At 45.2% G+C, this 13,530-nt stretch overlaps 3 non-coding genes and 1 pseudogene across 3 annotated transcripts; all 4 read left to right on the forward strand.

The window, feature by feature from the left end:
* The first annotated feature begins 2,541 nt into the window (after positions 1 to 2,541).
* On the forward strand, positions 2,542 to 2,615 carry TRNAN-GUU (transfer RNA asparagine (anticodon GUU)). The gene has a single exon. It is a non-coding gene; the product is annotated as a tRNA-Asn (tRNA).
* A 4,571-nt stretch (positions 2,616 to 7,186) lies between these two features.
* On the forward strand, positions 7,187 to 7,258 carry TRNAH-GUG (transfer RNA histidin (anticodon GUG)). The gene has a single exon. It is a non-coding gene; the product is annotated as a tRNA-His (tRNA).
* A 4,014-nt stretch (positions 7,259 to 11,272) lies between these two features.
* Positions 11,273 to 11,346, forward strand: TRNAN-GUU (transfer RNA asparagine (anticodon GUU)). The gene has a single exon. It is a non-coding gene; the product is annotated as a tRNA-Asn (tRNA).
* A 1,585-nt stretch (positions 11,347 to 12,931) lies between these two features.
* On the forward strand, positions 12,932 to 13,488 carry LOC138074223 (chromobox protein homolog 1 pseudogene; annotated as a pseudogene).
* Positions 13,489 to 13,530: the final 42 nt, after the last annotated feature.

Genomic DNA, 13,530 nt, shown 5'->3' on the forward strand with positions numbered 1-13,530 from the left:
TGAGGTTATTGATATTTCTCCCAGCAGTCTTGATCCCAGCTTATGCTTCTTCCAGGCCAGCATTTCTCATGATATACTAGATTGGTCAAGTCAATCTAATTCCAATTAACATATCAAGATCCAGAAACTTCACAATTTTTAAAAAAGCACACAAAATCAAGGTACCCAAGAGCACTGATTGCTGGATCATAGGTGTGTATCTAAGCTGTCTTACATTGTAGACAGTATTATGTACACAAAATACCTTTACACTAAATATTTACATGAATAATAGGTATAAATCCACATTATGGCCCAGAGTAATAGTCTTTCCTTCTTCATTTTTACTCAGTGTCATTTCTTCCCTCATCCAATACACAGAACAGAAAAAGTAGCATCTGTTTTAATGGCCAAAAAACAGAGTCAGAAAGAAGCCCAGTGTTGCCTGAAGACTTATTTTGTTCCAAGAGACTGGACAGAGGTTGATTCAAGGAATAAAGAGGCAAAGGGGAAGTTCTTTTATGAGGAGGAAGTTCATAGTTCTGGGGTGAGAAGATGAAACTTTTTTGTATAATGAAGAAGTTGAGTGGTAACAAACAACACAAAGAGCTCTTCCAGGAGAACCTGAAAGTGAAAGTGAAGTGGCTCAGTCCTGTCCTACTCTTTGCAACCCCATGAACTGTAGCCTACCAGGCTCCTCCCTCCATGGATTCTCCAGGCAAGAGTACTGGAGTGAGTTGCCATTTCCTTCTCCAGGGGATCTTCCTGATCCAGGGATCGAATCCGGGTCTCCTGCATTCCAGGCAGTCTGACCTGAAGGTCAGTCAAAGTTTATAAGTGCAAGGATCAGAAATGGTATCTGACTGATACAGGAAGAAAAGATATCCATGGAAAATATGTTGAGAGATCACAGAATAGCCAGGATGCCTGGAAAACCATGCTCTGACAAGGGGCAAGGAGGGAATCAGGTGAGGTCAGATTGTGTTGGGTGGAGATGTGTGTTCTTCCCATTTCCTCCAGCACATATATTGGTTCCAGACCTGCAATCAGAGAATTGGTGAAGAAGAGCAGTCACAGCAGCCAGTGTCTTGATTCTGTTTACAGAAATGTCTAGAAGCAACAAGGTAATTTAACATGAAATAAATAAGGGTAGGGGTTGTCAAAAGATTCAGAGAATAATGACAACAATATTATTTCACTGCCTATAACATTCTTGATACAATAGTTTCTAAATCCAGGTACATCTGACAACAGAATGAAGAAGAATGGTCTTATTGCTTTCACTTTACAGAAGAAAGAAGAGAGGTACAAGAAGTTTCTTTATTTGTCTAAGACCACACATGGGCAGAACTATTCTTACAACCAAGAGTTTATGCTTCTGAGCACAGATTAGTTGGGTCTTTCTTCTCAGATGTGTTTGTGTCAGGATTTCTCAGTTGTAGAGCTGGAAAGAAGAGCAAGTAGGAGAGAGAGGGCAAGAGAGGGAGGAGGGATGGGTGGAAGCACAAATTCTTTGATTCTCCTCTCCCTCCCCTTCCCCTCTCTTCTCCCCTACTTCCCCACCTCCCTTGCCTCCTGCTTTCCTTTTGGGGAGAGCTCTTTGCCTCCTTCCTCACTCTGTTATGGTAACTGAGACAATGCTCCTCTCTCCCAAGCCTCCTGGGAGGTCTCCATGCCCTCCTCCCAAACCCACCTTCCCTGCTTGGTTTTCAATTCCCACCCCTTCCCGTTCCCAGGTGGACCCCACAGAATGCAGTCTACCCAGCTGGCCTATCCAAACTCCATCCGATAGGAGGTGTCCAATAAGCTTTTCCATGGCCCGCCCCATGGGATGCTGGTAAATCAAATAGCTGGGATAAAGGCTTTTTATAAAGAACTGTTCACTTTGAAAACTTTTCCATATGTCCTCAGGGGTCTTCATGGGACAAAGGGCTAAAGATGACAGTGTAGCCATTCAAGTGTTAGAGTGTCCTGGTGAGTGCCAAACCCTGTCCCAGGGTGCAGACACAGGGCGACCATCACCGGACCTCTGCACTGGTGGAAATCGCCTGGTGGACATAGGAAACCTAAGCAAAACCTCGGCCCCGGAGGCCTTTGCCAGGGTGGGCAAACTCTCATTCACTGAGTGTAGGCGAGGATACAGCAAGAGCCATCATTTGCGCCCACTGGGTGCCAATGCTGTCCTTGGATCTCATTCGGTTCAGGCCCTGAGGGTCCAAGCCCTGGATCCTGGTATCTCTGAGGGCGCTGGCATCTGTGGCGGGTAGAGGGAAGGACGTGGCACCCTTTCCCTGGGGTAAAGGTCTTATCCTGTGAATGAGTAAGTAAGTAAATAAGGTCGCTCAGTCGTGCCCAACTCTTTGCAACCCTGTGGACGGTAGCCTACCCGGCTCCTCTGTCCATGGGATTTTCCAGGCAAGAGTACTGCCATTCCTTCTCCAGGGGATCTTCCTGACCCAGGAATCAAGCCCAGGTCTCCAGCATTGCGGGCAGACGCTTTACCGTCTGGGCCACCAGGGAAGTGTCTACTCCATGCAGAGGCAAACAACACTTTGCGTCATTGTCTCTGTGGCGCAATCGGTTAGCGCGTTCGGCTGTTAACCGAAAGGCTGGTGGTTCGATCCCACCCAGGGACGGCGGGGTGAAATTTTAGAGAACACCAAAGAGACTCCCTTTTGCCAAGAGGACACCGGAGAAGTGCTGCAGAGAAAGAGCACAGGAGTCAGGTGTAAAGGAGCAGCGGGGAGCGGGGTGTGGTTCTGAGTGGATTGGAAGTGTTGATCATTCCTGAGAGCCCAGAGCGCTGACGGCCGGCGCCTTGAAAAGGCCATTGAGGTCCGCAGCCCGGGAGGGGTGGCGTTCACACTGCTGGGCTTCAAGGTCTCCTGGGCTTCGGACCCACCCCCTCGCCTCCTGTGGCTTCCAGGAGCTGGGGAGTCGGCGGGGGCGACCTCTGCTCTTGGGCGCGTAGCTGAGGGTATGAGGACTCTGCCTTGGGTGCGGGACCCCGAAGGCAGTCTGAGGGGGCCCGAGAGGCCTCACTTCAGGGGAGAGGAGGAACCCTAAAGCAGGGCCCTCGGGAGCCGCCTTCTCCGTGCCTGAGAGAGCTTGGGGCTCCAAGGTTTCTGCATGAGTGTTAAAAATTGGTGGCTTGGATAGTGGCTGCAGAACCTTGGGTTTTCTTGGATACAGTGTTTAGCGGCAGCGAGTGTCCCCTCTCCGTAGCGTAGTGGTTATCACGTTCGCCTCGCGCGTGAAAGGTCCCGGGTTTGAAACAAGGCGGAAGCAGGTCGCTTTTTTTCCCATGAGATTTGCATTCTCATCGGCAAAACGAAAAGGCGCGAAAGGCACGGGGTGAGGCAGCTGACGCAGCTGTAGAAGGAGTTGGTGACCACCTGAAAGTCTACTCAGCTCAAGAAAGCAGCCCTCTTTCTCTGCTCCGAGTCTCTGCGGAGTCCAGGCCCAGTTCATCCCAGGGAGGGAAGGACAAGACTGACTTCGGGTCACCTTTACGTCCGGAAACCCCTCCGGCTCCTTGTCGGGCTCCTGGATCTTTCACATGTTTACAGATTGTCACTGAAAACCAAGAAGCTCATTCCCGTGAAGCTCACTTGCTTTTCCCCCCTCAGCACACTTGAGGAGCAGTCTTATTTTCCTGGTAGAAGAAAATAGACCGCACCCAGGTCTCACCGTGGGCTCCAGCCAAAGTCACGGAAATGAAGAATTTAAGGCTCCGCGAACTGGTACCCGTGCCGTCATCAGAGGCCCCGAGGCCAGGTCAGAGATCTGGAGGTAGACGGATCCGCTTATCACCCGTTGAAAGCCAAGTCAGCGCCTGACTCGATGGAAAACTGAGGTTCACAAAGAGAGCAGCAAGGCAGCACACAGCCCTAGGGCTAGACCAGGAGGGACTCAGTAGATACTTAGTGACCTGGTCTCAGAAACAGAAGCATCCCCCAGGAAAGGGGATTTGAAGGGCGATGAGCAGCTGGTCAAGGGCTGGGAGCCTTGCACAGCTGCACACAGCTCTGGTCTGCTGGGCAATTTCCTGTTCTCTGCATCTCTGGTTTCGTCTTTTACACTCTCAATTTTCACTTGGAGGCGCTAAGTCATCTTTTGTGTACAGCTCCCTGGTGGTCTAGTGGCTAGGATTCGATGTCCACCGCTCTGTGGCCTGAGTTCGACTCCTGGTCAGGGAAAACTCTTTCTGCATTGGTACTCACAGGAGACTTCCTCTTCCTACTCAGATCAGAATTGTATTTTGCATCAAGATCCAATGCAGAAGAGTTTCTGCACTGAGTTCCTAAATGTCACTGAGTCTGGACCTCAGGGCACTTGACCTGGGGCTTGGCTGTTGGAGGTGAGATTTCAAAGAATACCAAGGAGAGATAAGAAAGCCTTCCTCAGTGATTAATGCAAAGAAAGAGAGGAAAACAATAGAATGGGAAAGACTAGAGATCTCAAGAAAATTAGAGACACCAAAGGAATATTTCATGCAAATATGGGCACAATAAAAACAGTAAAGCGGTGGCAAGAATGCACAGAAAAACTACACAGCAAAGATCTTAATGACCCAATAGCCATGATGGTGTGATCACTCACCTGGAGCCAGACATCCTGGAGTGCAAGGTCAGGTAGACCTTAGGAAGCATCACTACAAACAAAGTTAGTGGAGGTGATGGAATTCCACCTGGGCTATTTCAAATCCTAAAAGATGATGCTGTGAAAGTGCTGCACTCAATATGCCAGCAAATCTGGAAAACTCAGCAGTGGCCACAGGACTGGAAAAGGTCAATTTTCATTCCAGTCCAAAAGAAAGGCAATGCCAAAGAAAGCTCAAACCACTGCACAACTGCACTAATTTCTCTTGCTAACAAAGTAATGCTCAAAATTCTCCAAGCTAGGCTTCAATAGTATGTGAACCGAGAACTTCCAGATGTTCAAGCTGGATTTAGAAAAGGCAGAGGAAGCAGAGATCAAATTGCCAACATCTTTTGGATCATAAAAAAAGCAAGAGGATTCCAGAAAAAGCATCTACTTCTGCTTCATTGACTAAGACTTTAGTCAAAGGAAGCCTTTGACTGTGTGGATCACAACAAACTGTGGAAAATTCATAAAGAGATGGGACTACCATACCACCTTACCTGTCTCCTGAGAAACCTTTATGCAGGTCAAGAAGCAACTGTTAGAACTGGACATGGAACAATGGGCTGGTTCCAAACTGGGAAAGGAGTACATCAAGGCTGTATATTGTCACCCTGCTTATTTAACTTCTATGCAGAGTATATCATATGAAATGCCAGGCTGGATGAAGCACAAGCTGGAATCGAGACTGCGGGGAGAAATATCAATAACCTCAGATATGTAGATGACACCACCCTTATGGCAGAAAGTGAAGAGGAACTAAAGAGCATCTTGATGAAAGTGAAAGAGGAGAGTGAAAAAGCTGGCTTACAACTCAACATTCAAAAAACTAAGATCATGGCATCTTGTCCCATCACTTCATGGCAGATAGATGGGAAACAATCTAAACAGTGACAGATTGTATTTTCTTGTGTTTCAAAATCACTGCAGATGGTGACTGCAGCCATGAAATTAAGCACATGCTGCTTGGAAGAAAAGCTATGACAAAATTAGACAGCATATTAAAAAGTGGAGACACTACTTTCCCAACAAAGCTCCATCTAGTCAAAGCTATGGTTTTTCCAGTAGTCATGTATGGATGTGAGAGTTGGACTATAAAGAAAACTGAGTGCTGAAGAATTGATGCTTTTGAACTGTGGTGTTGGAGAAGATTCTTGAGAGTCCCTTGGACTGCAAGGAAATCAAATCAGTCCATCCTAAAGGAAATCAGTCCTGAATAGTCTTTGGAAGAACTGATGCTGAAGCTGAAGCTTCAATACTTTGGCCACCTGATGGGAAGAACTGACTCATCGGAAAAGACCCTGATGCTGGGAAAGACTGAAGGCAGAAGGAGAAGGGGACGACAGAGGATGACATGGTAGGATGTCATGACATGGTAGGATCGATGGACATGAGTTTGAGCAAACTCCAGGAGTTGGGGATGGACAGGGAAGCCTGGCATGCTGCAATCCATGGGGTTGCAAAGAACCGGAGAAGACAGAGACTGAATTGAATTGAGACATAAAAATGCTTAAAGACTTCATCAGCTACATTACAAGAAATGTTAAAGGAGTCCTCCAGGAAGTACAACACTGACACCAGCTGGAAATCTGGATTTACACAAAGGGATGAAGGAAAAATAGAAGATTTTAAATTTAAATCTCTTAGAAATATGGGACAGATTTTTTTTTTAAAGAACAGAAGATTGTAGGGTTTATAACGTGCACCGAAAAGGAGAAACATGAAGAGATAAAGCTGCTAGTTGCACTCTTTCAGGATATTCTGGACTCCCAGTGACCCCGACTGGGTAACCTGCTCTTGGTTTAGGTCCAGAAAGGAGGGACAGAAGGGTAGTGAAGGAGGCATTTTTTGGAAAGGAAGAGCAGAGTAGAAAGAACCACAAAGCCTTGGAGTACTTACTTAAAAGGTACGAGGAGAAAGTTTTCCTTGGGTAGGCTTAGAACCACCAACTTTCCGGTTAACGGGCAAAGGCGCTAAACAATCACGCCTCAAAGCTCAATACAAAAGGCCTTCTTTTCATCCCCTTGGGTGCCGAATGCCCCAGCTGCCCCTTGCTCCCCTCCCCTCGCAGAAACAGCGCCCCTGAAACGCCCCCGGCCTGAGCAGGGAGGATAGGTATGGGTCTAAGGAAGCTGAACACTCGCTTGGGCTCCAGTATTTCTTCTGTTCTTTGCTCCGCCTTAACCAGACCGTCTGAGCCGCTTGCGCTGCCCTCCCTCCGCTCGGCCGCGGTCGGTGAGGCGAGAGCTGGAACCAGCGGGTGGGGAGGGTGGTCCAAGGAACAAGCGCGAAGAGCCGGGAAAGAAGCCGGCGAGGTGGGGACGAGGACAGTCAGACTTCCCAGACGGCACGTGCCGTATCTGGGGAGATGAGAATTGGTTTTTGATTTTGTTTTGTTTTCTCATCATGTATCAGAATTGAGAGGAAGAAAACGGAAGCCAGTGAAAGAGAGAATACGAACACCCGAGTAAAGTTTCCAAGAATAAAGTAGTGCAGTGATTGGAATCATTTTATGTCAAATGACATAGATTAAGGACAACTGTCAAAGCTTGGGTTGTGGTGCGCCGTGATCGTATAGTGGTTAGTACTCTGCGTTGTGGCCGCAGCAACCTCGGTTCGAATCCGAGTCACGGCATTAGGTTACACCTGGCATCTCCTTGTTTTTTTCTTTTCTTAAACCCCCGTAATGGTCTACATTGGGTTCTCCGAAATGTGACCGCTAATTCTATCCAAAAAAGGAATTATTAAGGTGTGTGATCACAGAACAAAATGCACAAATCATTAATGAACAGCTATTTGATGTGAAATCATCACCAGGATCAAAATGCAGAAAAATTTTTATCAACAAAGTATGGAAGATACACTTTGATATATGATGAAGCCCTTTGATACATTTTCCAAGTAATGCCTATCCATCCCCTGCTACTCTAAGCTATTCTGATGGCCACCCCACAGATTAAGTTTGTCCTTTCTTCAAACTCACCTAAATGAATATACACATTTTACTATCTAGGGATTATCAAGCAGAAATTCTGAAGTCGAGTTTCCCACTAGTAAGGAAATCACGGAGTTAGGTGAGCACCGTGTGAAAGCAATGGACAAGTTTTTGCCCTGGATAAAGCCCCTTCAAGATCAGGTATCTCTGCTGCCAGCTAACTATAAGCACGTACCCCGAGGGCCACCGTCTTTCACTCAGGGTCACCCTTCGCCCTTCTACCCTTACCAAATCCCTCTCTGCAAAGTAATTCTAGCAAAGGTCTCCCAAATCTCCTGCCCCTCCCCACACAGGCAAAGCACACTCTCTCACCCACCAGACTGACTGCCTTTCATCAGCTCTTCCAGAGCCACGCACACCCACAGCCACTGTGCTGTCTCATCTACTGCTCCCACTGCAGGCTTGGTCCACACCCCCACCCCCATCCACCACCCCCTCTTCCTCACTCACCTCTTGCCCTGCAGTGGACATAACATTTATCCTAACAGGTCTTCTGAGTGAGTGTCCAAGGGAAAAGGGAAAATGTGCCCACTACCAGATGGAGACCACAGGGATTCCAAACAGCAGCAGCTGGAGAGTCAGGACATTTACCTGGATCACCATCCTATTGATGTTCTGGTATTGATTTTTACACATACTTTCTGCTTATGTCAACAATAACTGTCTTCCCTTTGTGGTAGTGAGATGAATTGGAAACTCAAATTACTCAGGGAAATGAATATGAATGAATGGATTGAAAGAGAATATTTTAAAAATATAATCCACCCTCACTCTACTGAAGAGTGGGTGGAAATGGCAAAGGCCTGAGAGGTTGGGTGAGACTGCTTTTGGTGGGCCAATCATTGGATTTGAAGCAGCCGCTCCTGGGAACTCCCCAAGCTTGGGTGTCTCCAAGGGATGCTTCGAAGGATTCATCTGCACTGCAGTGATGGACCACAGGACCTGATTTCCTTTTCCTGGGAAGCCTAAGCCAGGGTCTTACTGGATCACAAAGATGGATATTTTAATAACCAAAAGTTATAAGAAAATATTCTTGACATTTTTACTCATCAGGGAAATAAACCTTAATACTACATGGAGATATCATTATCCTGCAGCATGATTGTATTTAAAAGAATTCGTACATCAAATGCTGACAGTTGTGGAGCAATTGGATCTGTAGTAGTCAGTTTGAAATCATTCTAGAAGACTGTTGGCAATTTCTGATAAAGTTAGTCTTGTACCTACTCCATGACTCCAAAATTGCAGTACATCCATGAATGCAGAAGCATACAAAAAGATTGATATGGAATATTCATCAAAACACCAAGAATATTCATCAAGGACACCAATTAACACCAAAAAACCCACCAGAATTACTCCAATAATACCAAAATTAATAAGTGATATACATAACAGTATGAATATGTTTAGTGAACAAAATGTTTCATGAAACAAAAATCAGTAACAAAAAATGTACATTCATTCGAGTTTCAAAAGCAGGCAACAGTACATGATTGCAATAGACTTCAGAATTAGTAATTAAGTGATCTTGTGTAGGAATTCGGAGAAGGCAATGGCACCCCACTCCAGCACTCTTGCCTGGAAAATCCCATGAACGGAGGAGCCTGGTGGGCCGCAGTCCATGTGGTTGCTAAGAGTGGGACACAACTGAGTGACTTCACTTTCACTTTTCACTTTCATGCATTGGAGAAGGAAATGGCAACCACTCCAGTGTTCTTGCCTGGAGAATCCCAGGGACGGGGGAAGCCTAGTGGGCTGCCGTCTATGGGGTTGCCCAGAATCGGACATGACTGAAGCGACTTAGCAGCAGCAGCAGTGTAGGAATTGCCTGGAAAGGGTCTCAAATGACATTGCTAGGATGGTAGCAGTTTTCTATAACTTTGTCTGGGTGGTGATTACACTTGCCCAAGTTCACAAATTGTGCTTATGAATTAAAGATGTGTGCTTTCTACACAGTGTGGAGTATAGTTCAATGATTTACTGTTTCCATAGAAATCAGTGGATGGTAGGTGGAGACAAGCTGCTGTAAACTGTGATGACTCGTTTGCATTTTATTGTAAACCCATTGAAAACTCATTTTCCTTTAGTGTAAAAAAAAAAACTACTGATATTAGAAATACCTTTTACAGAAAAAAAGTCATTGACCATATCATTTCGTTAGTGCAAGCTACAGACAAAGCTACTTGAGAGGCAATATTTCCACTTTGGAATATGTTCTGCTCAACCGTGAGACAAGCAGTTGACCTAGGTTTTGCTTTGACCAGCCCACTTGTGTGCTGTGGGATTTACTCCTCACAGAATACAAATGCAAGGCCAGCAGCAAACTGCTCTCCAACCACTGCTAAGTGGCATAACTTGTGCTGGAATTAAAAGCAAAATGAATATTACTCAACTATAAAGGGGGAAAAAAAGAATGAAATAATGCCATTTGAAGCAATGTGGATGACCTGGAGATTCTCATATTGAGTGAAGTAAGATGGACAAATACGATATCACTTATATGTGGAAACTAAAACACAAAAACAAAAATGATACAGATGAAATTATATACAAAACAGAAATAGACCCTCAGATGTAGAAAACAAGCTGCTGGTTACCAAAGGGAAAAGAGTAGAAAGAGGGATAAATTAGGAGTTTCAGATTAACATATATACACTACTGTGTATCAGATAGATAACCAATATGGACCTCTAGCACAGGGAGGGACCTAAACTCAATATTTTGTAAATAAATAAAATATTTTGTAATAAAAACCTATATAGAAAGAGAATCTGAAAAAAATGTATGTATAACTGAATCACTTTGTTGTACACCTGAAACTAACAACACTGTAAATCAAGTATATGCCAATTAAAAAAAAAAAGCAAACGGAAAGAGGTTATAGACACTAACTTGATACAGCCTGGATATGAACCGAGGTTGCTGCCACCACAATACAGCACTATACACCATACAAGCACAGTGCACAACAGGACCTCGGGTAACTATCTCGCCATAAATAAATCCACACTGTTTTATTCCTGGACACTTACAGAAGTTCGTGCTTTTCTCTCTTTCATGCTCTTCTCCGATTCTTCCTCCCCAATTTGCTACTTAAAAAAGCAATTTTTCTTTCTGAGGATCTGGCCCGAGCCTCTTCACAGACTTCCTGGAAGGTCTGCTGGCAGGTTTCATCCATGTCTTTGCTTGCTCTCGCTCCTTTTCACGTTTCCTCTTTGGATGTGATCTCTTTCCCGTTAAGCCACACGGACCACACCTACTAAACCGCTGCCCAAAGGTGCAGATGGCCGAATGAAGGTGGAGCAAACCCGGAGCCGTCACTGAGTACACCGCGGGTTCAGCTTCCCTCGGGACCCCCTAGGCTCAGGCCTGGCGTCCGGGCGCTGGCATCTGAGGCGGGTGTGGAGTAACGCGTGGCAGGGGCGCTCGGTTGCACTTCTGCCTTCGCAATCGCCCGACGCCCGGCTTTCCAACGGGAACGAACAGAGTGGACTCCGTCTCTCCGATGGCCCGAGGCTTGGAGACCGAGCTGCTCTCCCGAGAAAGGCAGGTGGCTTCGCCTACCTTTGAAGCTTTGCTTGCTTTCTGCAGGGATGAGTGAGTGAGTGAGTGTTAGTCACTCTATTGAGATCAAAAACGAGCTAGTGTCGAGTCTCTGTGGCGCAATCGGTTAGCGCGTTCGGCTGTTAACCGAAAGGTTGGTGGTTCAAGCCCACCCAGGGACGAGTCTCAGCCTTTTGGAGTTTAAGTGATGTATGATTGATAATTTCTAGTCTGTACATCGTTCCCAAGCTCCACTACTACAGTCCTTTCCCTTGTGTCTTGTATACACAAACACGAGAGCCTATATCCAGATAGTCACTGATCCTCAGAAACGGTCTCTGGAGGAAAGCAGGTCAGTGGGAGTCCTGGAATTCAGGAAACAGCAGGCTTATTATCTTTACCCTGTAAACTCCTTTCACCAATGAAGTTTCTTTCACTGTTTTTAGTAGCCTTTATTTATCCCTTTCCATATACTTTTTTTTTTTTTTACTTTATTTTACTTTACAATACTGTATTGGTTTTGCCATACATTGACATGAATCCACCACGGGTTTCCATATACTTTTGTAATTACTTTGGTTCTATGCTTTTCCTATGACAGTCATCATTCTTGCACACATGGCTACAGGGTAGAATCCTGGAAGAGTAATTGCTCTGTCATAGCCTTTACATGGTTTGTATATAATTCCTTTTTCTTGCCTTTGTTGACTTATTGGGTGTAAATATTTTGTTATTTCAGCAACTGCTTTGGGCATTACAGCATACATACATCTGTAACTTATCACAGCCTGCCTTCAAGTGATGGCACACTTCCTTATATTTCTCCCCTGCCTGCCCTTATGCTTATGTTGTCCTGTATTTTACTTGGCATATGTTTTGAATCCCACATCCAAGGTTATTACTTTAAAAAAAAAAACCCTGCCCCATGTTTTTAAAGAGATTTAATTGATAAAAAATCATATGTTTCCCATGCATAGACCATGTCTCTTTTCCTTCATTTCCTTTGTGTCCATCAGGAAATCCAGTTCATGTGAGTTCCCTTCTCCTTGGAGGGCTCCTTTAACTTCTCTTGCTGTGTGGCTTTTCTGGTGACGAAGTCTTTAAGCATGGGTATGTCTATAAATGTCATCATTCAACTTCTATTTTCAAAGAGATTTGGGAAGAGGGTGAGTAGGCATAGGATTACACTCTTTTTCACTCTCAGTCCTTTAAAAATGTTGCTTCACTGTCTTCTCACTTCCATTGTTTTTGATGAGAAATCTGACATAATTTTTACTTTTGTTTTCTGAATGTACTACGTATTTTCTTTCTGGCTCATTGGACATCTTTTTTTCTTTTATAATGGATTGGAGCAGTTTAATTACTCTGTGACTAGGCACAGTTTTCTTCCTGTTCCTTGTGCTCACAGTTCATTTGTCTCCTTGGATGGGTGGGTTTATAATTTTCATTATGATTGGAGTGTGTCCTCTTGGGTTTCTTCAGTTTTTTCCTTCAAAAAATTTCTCCTGGTATTTCTGAGACTCCAAATACTCTCTTATGTTAGGCCTTTTAAAGTTGCTCTACCAATTTGCGGGTCACACTTCAGCCTGAGCAGATCAACAATGCTACGTGGGTTGGGTGGATGGCTGGGGGATTGGGCTGGAGAGGAAACAGTAAATTGGGAAGAGGATGGGTGGGACAGCCTGGGCGCTTGAACCAGCATAGGGAGGGTTGTGACTGCAAGACTCGAGCAGCGTCATTCTTTATACCAGAAAGCTGGCGGGCACTATGGGGAAAAAACAAAACAAGAAGAAAGTGGAGGATGTGCTAGAAGAAGAGGAAGAAAAATATATGGTGGAAAAAGTTCTAGACCATTGAGTGGTAAAGGGCAAAGTGGAGTATCTCCTAAAGTAGAAGGGGCTCTCAGATGAGGATAACACATGGAACCAGAAGAGAACCTGGATTGCCCTGACCTCATTGCTGAGTTTCCACAGTCACTGAAAACAGCACACAAGACAGATAAATCAGAGGGAGGCAAGCAAAAAGCTGATTCTGATTCGGAAGATAAAGGGGAGGAGAGCAAACCAAAGAAGAAGAAAGAAGAGTCAGAAAAGCCACGAGGCTTTGCCAGGGGTTTGGAACCAGAGTGGATTATTGGAGCTACAGACTCCAGTGGAGAATTCATGTTCCTAATGAAATGGAAGGACTCTGATGAGGCTGATCTGGTCCCTGCCAAGGAAGCCAATGTCAAGTGCCCACAGGTTGTCATATCCATCTATGAGGAAAGCCTGATGTGGCATTCTCACCCCTCAAAGGATGATGACAAAAAAGATGGTAAGAATTAACTTTCTTGAATACCAGCCCCTGTCACATCTGACTGGGTTTCA

Source organism: Capricornis sumatraensis, chromosome 2, assembly GCF_032405125.1.
Source record: "Capricornis sumatraensis isolate serow.1 chromosome 2, serow.2, whole genome shotgun sequence".
Lineage (NCBI taxonomy): Eukaryota > Metazoa > Chordata > Mammalia > Artiodactyla > Bovidae > Capricornis > Capricornis sumatraensis.